Source organism: Triticum dicoccoides, chromosome 3A, assembly GCF_002162155.2.
Source record: "Triticum dicoccoides isolate Atlit2015 ecotype Zavitan chromosome 3A, WEW_v2.0, whole genome shotgun sequence".
In the NCBI taxonomy this organism is placed as follows: Eukaryota; Viridiplantae; Streptophyta; class Magnoliopsida; order Poales; family Poaceae; genus Triticum; species Triticum dicoccoides.
Genome location: NC_041384.1, coordinates 661,692,052 through 661,705,406, shown reverse-complemented (window position 1 = coordinate 661,705,406; position 13,355 = coordinate 661,692,052). Strand labels below are relative to the sequence as shown.

General features: G+C 40.7%; 1 pseudogene; it reads left to right on the top strand.

Annotated features, from left to right (window-relative positions):
- The first annotated feature begins 8,375 nt into the window (after positions 1-8,375).
- LOC119272798 lies at positions 8,376-11,061 on the top strand (annotated as a pseudogene).
- The last annotated feature ends 2,294 nt before the right edge of the window (positions 11,062-13,355 follow it).

Here is a 13,355-nt window from a genome sequence, read left to right as displayed (position 1 = left end):
CCATACCTACCTATTATGGCATCTCCATAGCCATTCCGAGATATATTGTCATGCAACTTTCCACCGTTCCGTTTATTATGACACACTCCATCATTGTCATATTGCTTAGCATGATCATGTAGTTGACATCGTGTTTGTGGCAAAGCCACCATTCATAATTCTTCCATACATGTCACTCTTGAGTCATTGCACATCCCGGTACACCGCCGGAGGCATTCATATAGTCATATCTTGTTCTAAGTATCGAGTTGTAATTCTTGAGTTGTAATAAGTAAATAAAAGTGTGATGATCATCATTATTAGAGCATTGTCCCAATGAGGAAAGGATGATGGAGACTATGATGCCCTCACAAGTCGGGATGAGACTCCGGGCGAAAATAAATAAATAAAAGAGGCCAAAGAAGCCCAAAAAAAGAGAAGAGAAAAGAGGCCATAAAAAAGGAGAAAAGGCCCAAATAAAAAAATAAAAAAATGAGAGAAAAAGAGAGAAGGGGCAATGCTACTATCCTTTTACCACACTTGTGCTTCAAAGTAGCACCATGATCTTCATGATAGAGAGTCTCCTATGTTGTCACTTTCATATACTAGTGGGAATCTTTCATTATAGAACTTGGCTTGTATATTCCAATGATGGACTTCCTCAAAATGCCCTAGGTCTTCGTGAGCAAGCAAGTTGGATGCACACCCACTAGTTTCTTTTGTTGATCTTTCATACACTTATAGCTCTAGTGCATCCGTTGCATGGCAATCCCTACTCACTCACATTGATATCTATTGATGGGCATCTCCATAGCCCGTTGATACGCCTAGTTGATGTGAGACTATCTTCTCCCTTTTTGTCTTCCCCACAACCACCATTCTATTCCACTTATAGTGTTATATCCATGGCTCACGCTCATGTATTGCATGAAGATTGAAAAGGTTTGAGAACACCAAAAGTATGAAACAATTGCTTGGCTTTTCATCGGGGTTGTGCATTATTTAAATATTTTGTGTGGTGAAGATAGAGCATAGCCAGACTATATGATTTTGTAGGGATAACTTTCTTTGGCCATGTTATTTTGAGAAGACATAATTGCTTAGTTAGTATGCTTGAAGTACTATTATTTTTATGTCAATATTAAACTTTTGTCTTGAATCTTATGGATCTGAATATTCTTGCCACAATAAAGATAACTACATGGATAAATATGTTAGGTAGCATTCCACATCAAAAATTCTGTTTTATCATTTACCTACTCGAGGACGAGCAGGAATTAAGCTTGGGGATGATGATACGTCTCCAACGTATCTATATTTTTTTATTGTTCCATGCTATTATATTATCAACCTTGGATGTTTTATATGCATTTATATGCTATTTTATATGATTTTTGGGACTAACCTATTAACCTAGAGCCCAGTGCCAGTTTCTGTTTTTTCCTTGTTTTAGAGTATCACAGAAAAGGAAAATCAAATGGAGTCCAATTGACCTGAAACTTCACGAAACTTATTTTTGGAAGGAAAGCAACCTAGGAGACTTGGAGTCCACGTAAGGTAAGCAACGAGGAAGCCACGAGGCAGGGGGCGCCCCCCTGGGCGCGCCCTCCACCCTCGTGGGCCCCTCGTGGCTCCCCTGACGTACTTCTTCCGCCTATATCTCTCCATATACCCTAAAACGACCAGGGAGCACAAATAGATCGGGAGTTCCACTGTCAGAAGCCTCCGTAGCCACCGAAAACCAATCTAGACCCGTTCCGGCACCCTGCCGGAGGGGGGAATCCCTCTCCGGTGGCCATCTTCATCATCCTGGTGCTCTCCATGACGAGGAGGGAGTAGTTCTCCCTCGGGGATGAGGGTATGTACTAGTAGCTATGTGTTTGATCTCTCTCTCTCTCTCTCTCTCTCTCTCTCTCTCTCGTGTTCTTGATATGATACAATCTTGATGTATCGCGAGCTTTGCTATTATATTTGGATCCTATGATGTTTCTTCCCCCCTCTACTCTCTTGTAATCGATTGAGTTTCCCCTTTGAAGTTATCTTATCAGATTGAGTCTCTAAAGATTTGAGAACACTTGATGTATGTCTTGTCGTGCGTATCTGTGGTGACAGTGGGATATCACATGATTCACTTGATGTATGTTTGGTGATCAACTTGCGGGTTCCGCCCATGAACCTATGCATAGGGGTTGGCACATGTTTTCATCGTGATTCTCCGGTAGAAACTTTGGGGCACTCTTTGAGGTTCTATGTGTTGGTTGAATAGATGAATCTGAGATTGTGTGATGCATATCGTATAATCATACCCACGGATACTTGAGGTGACATTGGAGTATCTAGGTGACATTAGGGTTTTGGTTGATTTGTATCTTAAGGTGTTATTCTAGTACGAACTCTAGGGTTGTTTGTGACACTTATAGGAATAGCCCAACGGATTGATTGGAAAGAATAACTTTGAGGTGGTTTCGTACCCTACCATAATCTCTTCGTTTGTTCTCCGCTATTAGTGACTTTGGAGTGACTCTTTGTTGCATGTTGAGGGATAGTTATGTGATCCAAGTATGTTATTATTGTTGAGGGAACTTGCACTAGTGAAAGTATGAACCCTAGGCCTTGTTTCAACGCATTGCAATACCATTTGTGCTCACTTTTATCATTAGTTACCTTGTTGTTTTTATATTTTCAGATTATAAAAACCTTTATCTACCATCCATATACCACTTGTATCACCATCTCTTCGCCGAACTAGTGCACCTATACAATTTACCATTGTATTGGGTGTGTTGGGGACACAAGAGACTCTTTGTTATTTGGTTGCAGGGTTGCTTGAGAGAGACAATCTTCATCCTACGCCTCCTACGGATTGATAAACCTTAGGTCATCCACTTGAGGGAAATTTGCTATTGTCCTACAAACCTCTGCACTTGGAGGCCCAAGAACGTCTACAAGAAGAAGGTTGTGTAGTAGACATCAGCGAGCTGTGGGAGGGACGAGGCGGTGGGTGGGTGGCGGCGTGCGGAGGCAAGGATGCACGGGTGGGGCGCGAGGGACACTAGGGTTTGGAGTTTGGCCGAGGGGGTGGGAGGGAAGAGGCCACGAGGAGTGAGAGTGTGAGAGGGACGAGGGCTGTCGTCGGATCCGGGAGTATCCGACGGTGTCTGACCCATGATCCGCGTGAGATGCCTATGAACCAATCAGAACGCAGTAGACATTTTGAAGATGTCATGACCATTCAAATTGGTCGTAATTGATTAAAAATAAGTTCTTTTCACAAGAAAAGTATTTTCTATTTTTCGAGTAACAATAATTGTTCTTTTTGTGAAAAACCTACCAAATATTTGTTGCAAAATGGCACCACATCATTTTTAGAAATCATTAGACCACATTTTATGCACAATTGACCAAATGGTTGGGTGTGAAAAGTTTTTATCCACCTCTCGTGAAAAAGACAAATTTCCGACGATTCAGCAGGAAACAGTTCAAATTTGAACTGTAGCTGCCTCATAGTTTGTTATTTATTTTTTCCAAAATTCATTTTTAGGTTCAAAAGTAACTATTTAATCAGAGAAACACCAAAAGTGTTCCAAGATTCAACCACTAGCTAGGAACGGTCATGCCCGCCGTTTTGACCGCATTTTGAAACGGACATGAAAAATTCAAAAAAATCAAAAAATTGAAAAATCTTCGCATTGTGTCATTATATGTGGCCAAGTTATCGGTAAAAATAATAAACTTGTAATACGATAACTTCTTTAAAAAAGTGTTCTCAGAAATGAGCTATCATGCGTGAAGATTCGTGGCTTTCAAGCCAAATGATCAATCCTATGGCCACATTCATGACATAGTTTGTTCAAATGATCTCATATTGTGGACAAGGGTGCATCTTGGAATTCCAAACAATGTTGCCTAAGGGAGTTTTCATTTTTTTGCACAGAAAATTCATTTTCCATTTTCCGAGTGCCCGAAATGAGTTTTTTTTGTGAAGGACCTACCATATATTTGTTGCAAAATTGGACCAAATCAATTTTATAAAATACTAGGCCATATTTAATACACAATTGACAAAATGGTTGGGTGTCAAAAGTTTTGAGCCACCTCTGGTGAGAAAGACAAATTCCCACCGATTCAGTAGCAACCGGGTCAAATTTGAACTACAGCTGCCTCATAGTTTGCTCTTTATTTTTTTTCTAAAAATTATTTCTAGGTATATAAGTATCTATTTAATCAGAGAAACATAAAAAATTCATGATTCAACCACTAGCTAGGAACGGTCAAGCCCGCTGTTTTGACTGCATTTTGAAACGGGAATAAAAAATTCAAAAAAATCAGAAAACCTTCGCATTTGTGTCATTATATGTGACCAAGTTTCCAGGAAAAATAATAAAGTTGTAATACGGTAATTATTATAAAAAAGTGTTCTAAAAAATGAGCTATCATGCGTGAAGATTCATGGCTTTCAAGCCAAATGATCAATCTTATGGCCACATTCATGGCATAGTTTGTTCAAATGATCTCATACTGTGCACAAGAGTGCATATTGGAATTCCAAACAATGTTGCCTAAGGGAGTTTTTATTTTCTTTGCACGGAAAATTCATTTTCCATTTTCCGAGTGCCCGAACTGAGTTTTTTTTGTGAACGACCTATCATATATTTGTTGCAAAATTGGACCAAATCAATTTTCTAAAATACTAGGCCATATTTAATGCATAATTGACAAATTGGTTGGGTGTCAAAAGTTTTGATCCACCTCTGGTGAAAAAGACAAATTCCCGCCGATTCAGCAGGAACCGGGTCAAATTTGAACTGCAGCTGCCTCATAGTTTGCTTTTTTATTTTTTCCAAAAATCATTTCTAGGTACATAAGTATCTATTTAATCAGAGAAAAATAAAAAAATTCAAGATTCAACCACTAGCTACGAACGGTCAAGCCCGCCGTTTTGACCGCATTTTGAAACGGGCATAAAAAATTAAAAAAAATAGAAAATTGGAAAATCTTCGCATTGTGTCATTATATGTGACCAAGTTTCCAGGAAAAATATTAAACTTGTAATACGTCAATTATTTTAAAAAATGTTATCAGAAATGAGCTATCATGCATGAAGATTCGTGGCTTTCAAGCCAAATGATCAATCTTATGACCATATTCATGGCATAGTTTGTTCAAATGATCCCATATTGTGCACAAGGATGCATATTGGAATTCCAAAAAATGTTGACTAAGGGAGTTTTTATTTTCTTTGCACGGAAAATTCATTTTCCATTTTCCGAGTGCCCGAAATGAGTTCTTTGTGTGAAGAACCTACCATATATTTGTTGCAAAATTGGACCAACTCAATTTTATAAAATACTAGGCCATATTTAATGCAAAATTGACAAAATGGTTGGGTGTCAAAAGGTTTGATCCACCTCTGGTGAAAAAGACAAATTCCCGCCGATTCAGTAGGAAGCGGGTCAAATTTAAACTGCCGTTGCCTCATAGTTTGCTCTTTAGTTTTTCAAAAAATCATTTCTAGGCACATAAGTATTTATTTAATCATAGAAACATCAAAAGTTTTCCAAGATTCAACCACTAGCTAGGAACGGTCAAACCCGCCATTTTGATCGCATTTCGAAACGGGCATAAAAATTCAAAAAAAATCAAAAAATTGGAAAACCTTCGCATTGTGTCATTATATGTGAACAAGTTTCCAGGAAAAATATTAAACCTGCAATACGGTAATTATTCTAAAAAAGTATTCTCAGGAAATGAGCTACCATGCGCGAAGATTCAGGGTTTTCAAGCTAAATGATCAATCTTATGGCCACATTCATGGCATGGTTTGTTCAAATGATCTCATATTATGCACAATGGTGCATCTTGGAATTCCAAACAATGTTGGCTAAGGGAGTTTTCATTTTCTTTGCACGGAAAATTTATTTTCCATTTTTTGAATGCTCAAAATGAGTTTTTTTTTGTGAAGGAGCTACCATATATTTGTTGCAAAATTGGACCAAATCATTTTTCTAAAATATTAGGCCATATTTAATGCATAATTGACAAAATGGTTGGGTGTCAAAAGTTTTGATCCACCACTTGTGAAAAAGACAAATTTCTGCTGATTCAGCAGGAAGCGGGTCAATTTTGAACTTCATCTACCTTATAGTTTGCTCTTTATTTTTTTTATAAAAATCATTTCTAGGTATATAAGTATCTATTTAATCAGAAATACATGGTTTGATGGCGATACATCGAGGTTTGGATGGTGGACGAGGGCCCCAACTCCAGAGCGCGTAAACTCGCATGCCCGCCGCATGACCGTGGCGTTGCCATGTGTTCTGGGCGGCCTAGGCATCTCTAGGGGGTTGGGTACTTCCCAGGAAGGTGCTATGAAGAAAATTACAACATAATATTTTCATGAGGAGACCGAACTATGCTCAAACATGAATTAGCAGCCAAGTGTTTGATTAGCGACACGGGAAATGCACGTGGCCAATGGGCATGAGTTTTGGCTGAGGATGATCATCTACTAAGAAGACTGTCTTCAAAAAAATTTAGCTCAAAAGGAGGAGCCTAGGTGGTACTTGCTTTGCAAAGTACCACACTGGACAGAAATATGAATGTTGAAGCTGGGCTCAAAATAATGAATGGATTGAGCTGAAATTTGGTGGGGGTGGTTATTTGGGCATAGGAAAGCACTGTGGAAAATTGATACCATTTGGACATGCCAAAGTGGTACTTCCTTCACAATGCTATTCCCTGGACAGAAACTTGGGAAAATTAGCGAGAGAAATTGGATAAATTAAATGAGCTCAAATTTGGTGTAGGTAAGTTACATAGGTATGGTCATGCCCTGATAAATTTTCAGATCATTTGGGTAAGCCTAGCTAGTACTTACTTCACAAAGCTTCTCTTGAGATAAAAACTTTGGAATTTCCTGAGAAAGATTTACCAGGAAAATGGAGCTGAATATTATCATGTGGCAATGATTTGGGTATGGAAGAGTGCCCAAAAAGTTTGAGGGTAATAGGAGGGATCTGGATAACACTTGCTTTGCAATGTGCCAATCTGGCCATAAAATATAAATTGAACCTGGGCTCACATAGATGATTTGACTGAGCTACAATTTGGAGGAGGGTGATAATTTGGTCATATGAAGGAACTGTATAAATTTCATGTCATTTGGATATATAAAAATGATACTTCCTTCACAATGCTTCTAGGTGGAAAAAAACTTTGAAAATTTACCGAGGAAGATTTACTGGGCAAATGGAGCTGAATGTTGTCATGAGGTAATGATTTGGATAGGAAAGAGTGCCCAAAAATTTTGAGGGCAATCAAGAATATATAAATAGCACTTCTTTCACAAAGTATTGTTGTGAACATAATAGAAAAATGAATATTGTTGAATTATTTTTTAACTAGGCAAGGAAGGATTTTTACATATTTGACAAAGATATAATGGGCGCTGCTACGCGTCCACCGGCCGATCCGCATGATATGTCCGCCACCTGGATGGCCGTTCGATGTAGGCGCGCGCAACCGTCCGATCGATCTCCTGGCACGCGGCTCAGTCGCCTCCCCTCCACTCATTAATTCCTAAAACAACGGTCCAGTTGCAGAAACAAAGGCTCTGTCCCGGCCCCGACCGACCTGCGCCCAGCGCGGCGCCACCCCCAAACCACCGCAAAATCAGGCGCCGCCGGCGTGGGGGACCTCCATGGCGCACCACATCGCGCGCCAGATGGTGGGATCGGACGCAAATCTAGCTTACCAAGGACCGCTTGCAGAACGGACGCGACCATCTTTGTCAGCTCCAAGCGCCGCCGGGGGGCTTCCACCGCGGGCTGGATCTTCGACTTGGTTCGCAAATCCCCCGGTGGTGTTTCCTGAAGCTCGATCGAGCAGATCCCATCAACAATCTTTGGTGAGATCCTGTTTCTGAAACACTAGCTCTGTTCCACTCTGAAAAAACATGAACACTTGTGTGAAAAAACAGAGGAATGAGCCTCCCAAATTTTAGTTGCACATAAGCCTCCATATTTCTTGAAACATTAACTCTGTTCAACATGTCCTACCTATTTGTATCTATGCACACATGAGACTCAGAAAAATTTAGTTGCATTGGCTGATGCCTCTGGTTTCATTGTTTAGTTGCCACTTGCTCTTAATTTTATGAAACTTGTTAATGCTTCCGCTTTCATTGCATTGTGTATGTTTTCATGTTTCTGTTAATGCCCTGCTCCAACTGTGTGATTTGAATGTGGATGTTGCATGTTCATGGGACCCCTTGCACATGTAGAAATTCCGTCAGTTTGATTATGTTGCATGTTTCTGTGTGGTGCCTGAATTTCTGAAACATGATTTTTTTGCTGATTCCATGGAGAGATGAAAATGACTGTTGCGCAACAACTCTGATGCAGGATCATGGGACTGAAGGGGAAGGGAGCTATGTCCAAGGCAATTTTTCTGTTTGTGGTGGTGAGGATTCAGATGCGTTGTTGTTTGCTGAAGATGCAATCGGAGATGATTCAGATGATGGAGATGTTTCATCACAGCCACTGCCACCCTATGTTGGCATGGTATTTGACACACTTGAGGATGCTCAGAAATTCTGCAATGACTATGCCTTCAAGTTGGGGTTCGGGACACATATATCTTCCTCAAAATTCAGCCAGAAGAGAGACCAGAAGAAAGAGGATCAAATATTGATCAAGAGGGTCTTTGGGTGTGTGCATGCCAGAAAGCCCGATAAAACGGAAACGAGTAGCACATCGGAGAGCATTACAACAGGAAAAAGCAACTCTAGTAGGCAGCCTAGTGAAGGAATGGATGTGACAAGAAAACGTCAAAAGAACAGGATGCTCCGCCATGATTGTAAGGCACACATGATTGTTGGGCTGAGAGAGGAGAGATGGACAGTGACTTGTTTTGTTGCGGAGCATACACATCCATTGCTGGAACAGCCGGAGCGTGTTAGGTACTACCAGTCGCACCGCAGTATACCTGCCGAGGATTACCAGCTCTTGTTGACGTTGCATGATGTGAACCTATCAAATTCAGATTGCATGGGTGTCCTCGGCAGGGTCCATGGAGGTGACACCAGGATACTCCCATATGTGAAGAGAGATGTTTCGAATGAACGTGCAAAGCTCCGGAGAGGGCTAACATTCCGAGACATGGATATGACAGTCGAGTACTTTGAGAGGAGGAAAGCTGAGAATCCAGAGTTTTTCTATGCGAAACAAAAGGATCCTGCAACAAACTCCGTGACTGCCTTGTTTTGGGTTGATGGGAGAACAAGGGCGCTCTACCCGAAATATAAAGATTGTGTGTTCTTCGATACAACCTTCTGCACCAATAGATACAATATGCAATTTGCTCCTATAGTTGGGGTCAACAACGATCTCCAGACCATTGCACTCGGGTGTGCCTTGTTGCCGGATGAAAGTATTGAAACATTTAAGTGGGTCTTCCAACAGTGGATGGTTGCAATGGATAACGAGCATCCCACAAACATCATGACCGACCAGGACAAAGCGATGGCAACAACTATTGAGGATGTGTTGCCAAACACCTGCCATAGGTGTTGCAAGTTTCATGTGTTTAGCAATGCACGTACCAAGTTGGGGAGGCTGTTGAGAAGAGATGAAGCGTTTGCAGATGTGTTCTACACTTGTATCAATCAATCAGAAACCATTGAGGAGTTTGAGGAAACATGGCAACACATGTTGCATTGTTTTGAAGTGGCTGAGAACAAACACCTAAAGAACATGTGGCGAACAAGGCACATGTGGGCTCCAGCGTACTTCAAGAACAAATTCTTCCCGTTCACAAGCACAACGGGCAGGTCTGAGGGGCTTAACTCATATTTCAAGACACTGATTCGTCCGGCTGATTCCGTTTGGAGGTTTGTCCAGCAATACGAAATGTGCCAAGAAACTATGCTTGACCGTGAAGACAATGCTGGATTCACTGGTGAAACAACAGCTCCGCCACTATACTCTCGGTACACACACTTTTGCGCTTTACCAAAAAAAAGAAAAAAATTGTTGTTGGGCCAAGTTTCTGTGTGATGTGGTTTGTGACCTATTTCTTGTGATGTTGCAGGTACAACATTGAGCGCCAAGCTGCTGCTTACTACACCCGTAGCGTCTTTGGCAAGTTCCAGAAGCAGGTGATCGCGTTTACCGGCTTCGTTATCAACCAAGACGCTGAGTATCGAGGGCAAGGCCTGCTGTTTGAGCTAAAGGCAAGCTCCTATGAGAACCCAAAACTCTATATGTGCATGTTATGATGGATGAAGGGTTGTTTGAATGTAGTTGCCACTACTTTGAGATGAATGGCCTGATTTGCGCACATATAATAAGGGCAATGGTGCATCTGAATGTTCAAGAAATTCCGCAACAATACTTGTTGGAGAGGTGGTCTGAAGCAGCCACAACAAGCATGGGCAGGACTGGCCGATTGCTGGACTTCGTGCACCCCTCAACGAACACATTGAAATACAACTCCTTGTGTCGAAGGTTGACATGGCTCGCCTCTAATGCATGTTGCAACGATGATGCCTACAAGATATTAGATGAAGCAATAGCAGTTCTTGAGCCTGCCATAGCAGCGGCAAAGAGAGAAGCGCTGTCAGGGCAACAAGCAACGCAACAGAGTGAACCCCCAACACCACCCGCTGCCGCAATGAGAACATTGAATGACAACCTACCACAGACTCAAAGCTCAGAGATGCTACAAAACCCAGCTCGTGTCCCTAAGAAAGGTCGGCCAACTGAAAGAGAGAAGAGAAAGAAAACACTGGTAGAGCAGCGAGACGATGAGCAAAAAAAGAAGGCGAAGCAACAAAAGAAGAAGCCGACGGCAACAGTAAAGCCAAGAGCTGGAAAAAGGATTGCCCGCTGCAAGTACTGCCATGAAGAAGGACATAATATTCAGACATGTGGGGCGCTAAAAGCTGCAACGGAGGCGGCGGCAGCACCCCCTAAATGCCAGTTCTGCTCTGAGGTTGGACATGCAGTCCCAGCTTGTCAATACATGAGAGCCATGATGGCAAGTGACCGAAACATTTCCCAAGCAACGCAGCTGAAGCTCTAGAAAGAAAAGATGAGAGAAACAGGGAGGAAGATCCTCCTAAGAAAAAAATGTTTTTCATTTGGGAGAAGATCCCCCATCAACCAGCTTTGGGTGTTTTGTTTCATCTCCTAAGCAAGATGTGCTTGCTCCCTGTGTTTGAGCTACATTAGTAACTTCTTTTTTGCAAAAATGATGATGTACAAGCTATAATTTCAATTTGCAACCTGTGTTATGTTTGCTCCATGTAGTTGCCTAGGTTTCAGACATACAACCTCACTGTTTCTATGCATATACATCCCATATTAATCCATATTGCAGGAAAAAAAGATTGTGTGGTCTCACAGGTTGGAAAAAAAATATGATGTATTCCTGTTACATGAAAACATGATCTTCACAGGAAGGGCACTTTTTCGTTTTGGTTATGTTACATGATGTATTCATGTTACATAAACATGAGCACTTTTCATTTTGGTGATGTTATAAGATGTATTTATGTTACAGGGACATGATGTTGTGATGAGAAAATGCCTTCAGTTCATCATTTTTCTAGTGTAAGTAACAAAAAATGTTACGGAGATGACAATCATTATAGCAAATTTCGACATTTTTCTAGTAAAAGATTTCTAAATGCAACAAATGGCTCGAATACAACACCAGTGTGCAGAAAAAAGAACACAATTTCAGGAAAAAAGTAACAACTGCCATTGGAATCATGTCTACATTATATATATGTGTGCAAAAACACAAGATCAGTAGTGAAACACCATGTTTCCAGCATACATAAATGAGGGAGAAAGGGGGCATGCCCCAACATGACACATTCTACTTCCGAAACACTTTAGTTTCGTATACTACTAAAGAGCTCGGTTACAAACATGTCGCACACACATGCACTACAAAAAAAGGTCTAAACTACTAGAGATGTCTTGTTGCGGTTGGCATCAATCTATGAGTTTTTCAGCAAAGCTTGAAGCTCGTCCTCTGAGTTGAGGGTGTTTTGAGGGTGCTTGAAAAGCTTCGCCGCAATGTACTTCCGGACATTGAGCAATGAGTTTGAATCCTGAGCATAGACAACAAGAGAAAAAACACATTGTGAGACACTACTAGCAGGGGATGAAAAAAAAGGTGGGTAATAACATAAAATTTCAGAAATATATGATAGTAGTTGACTGCTATAATTTATTTACTACTAGTGTTTCATAGGTTGCAAAAGAAGAAAATAAAAATAAATGAGTCCGAGTCGTACTGTATTGAATGGCTTCATCCCCCTGGCAGTTAAATTCTCCAAGTATAGAATAGCAAAGATGCCACAATCAAATCTGTCATGGAAAAAGGAGGGAGAGGAAACATGAGATCACAACAAAAAGATGAAAATGCTTCCTAAACAGGATGTAAAGTTGCGAAAAGCCACAAATGAATAATATAGAAAAAATAGTACGATGTTGACTGCTGCGGGTAGCTTGGTGGACTGGACATCTGAAATGTGCCAAAATCTTGCTTCCATGGGTTAAAATATGTGACCAGTTCTTTGAAGTTTGTTATCTGGAAATGTCGAATTGATTATTACCGCAACATTGATTTGAAAAAACAAAAAAGGGAAAATCGTATAAAGAAGATGTGTTCGACACCATACCAGATTGCAACAAGGCTTCTCAAGGATGCTGACATAGTCAGGGTCTAAGCTCCTGGAGTCAAAGACATTAAACTGTTTTTTCATGAAATTTACAACAACAACTGCCCAATGGTCTCTCTGGACTATGGTGAAGAACAACTGCAAAAATTAAAAAATGAGATAAATAAAACGGAAACATTGTTGCGCTACAAGGAAAACTTTGCACTACATACGATAGTTGAACGAGAGCTTTACTTGATCAAATTTCACGATGTCATTTTTCTTGAAGACCCTGGTGAAATCTCTAATGCAGGAACTTGTCTTGAATGAACTTGGATCAACACAAAGCTTGGTCTGTATGAAAAACAAAAAATGGTCACAACAAAAAGGTGAAAAGCTAGTAACTATCATGTAAAAATCTACTATGTTGCAGGTGGAAAACTCAAGTGACAAAAAAAGCAAACAAAAAACATGTTAGTTAACTCACAGCAACATGTGGTGAGAACGCAAACTTCCTTGGCTTGGTTGAGTTGTACGTCTGCTCAATGTTGAAACTTTCGATGTAAAGTGACATCACCTCATTGTTCAAATGTGCGTGCTTTTTGAGCCCATTACTGAAATGTTTGAAGGAAATATCGAAACCACCTATCCTGATAAATGCAGGGCTATTTGTTGCCAAAAGAAACAATATCTCGATTAGGAG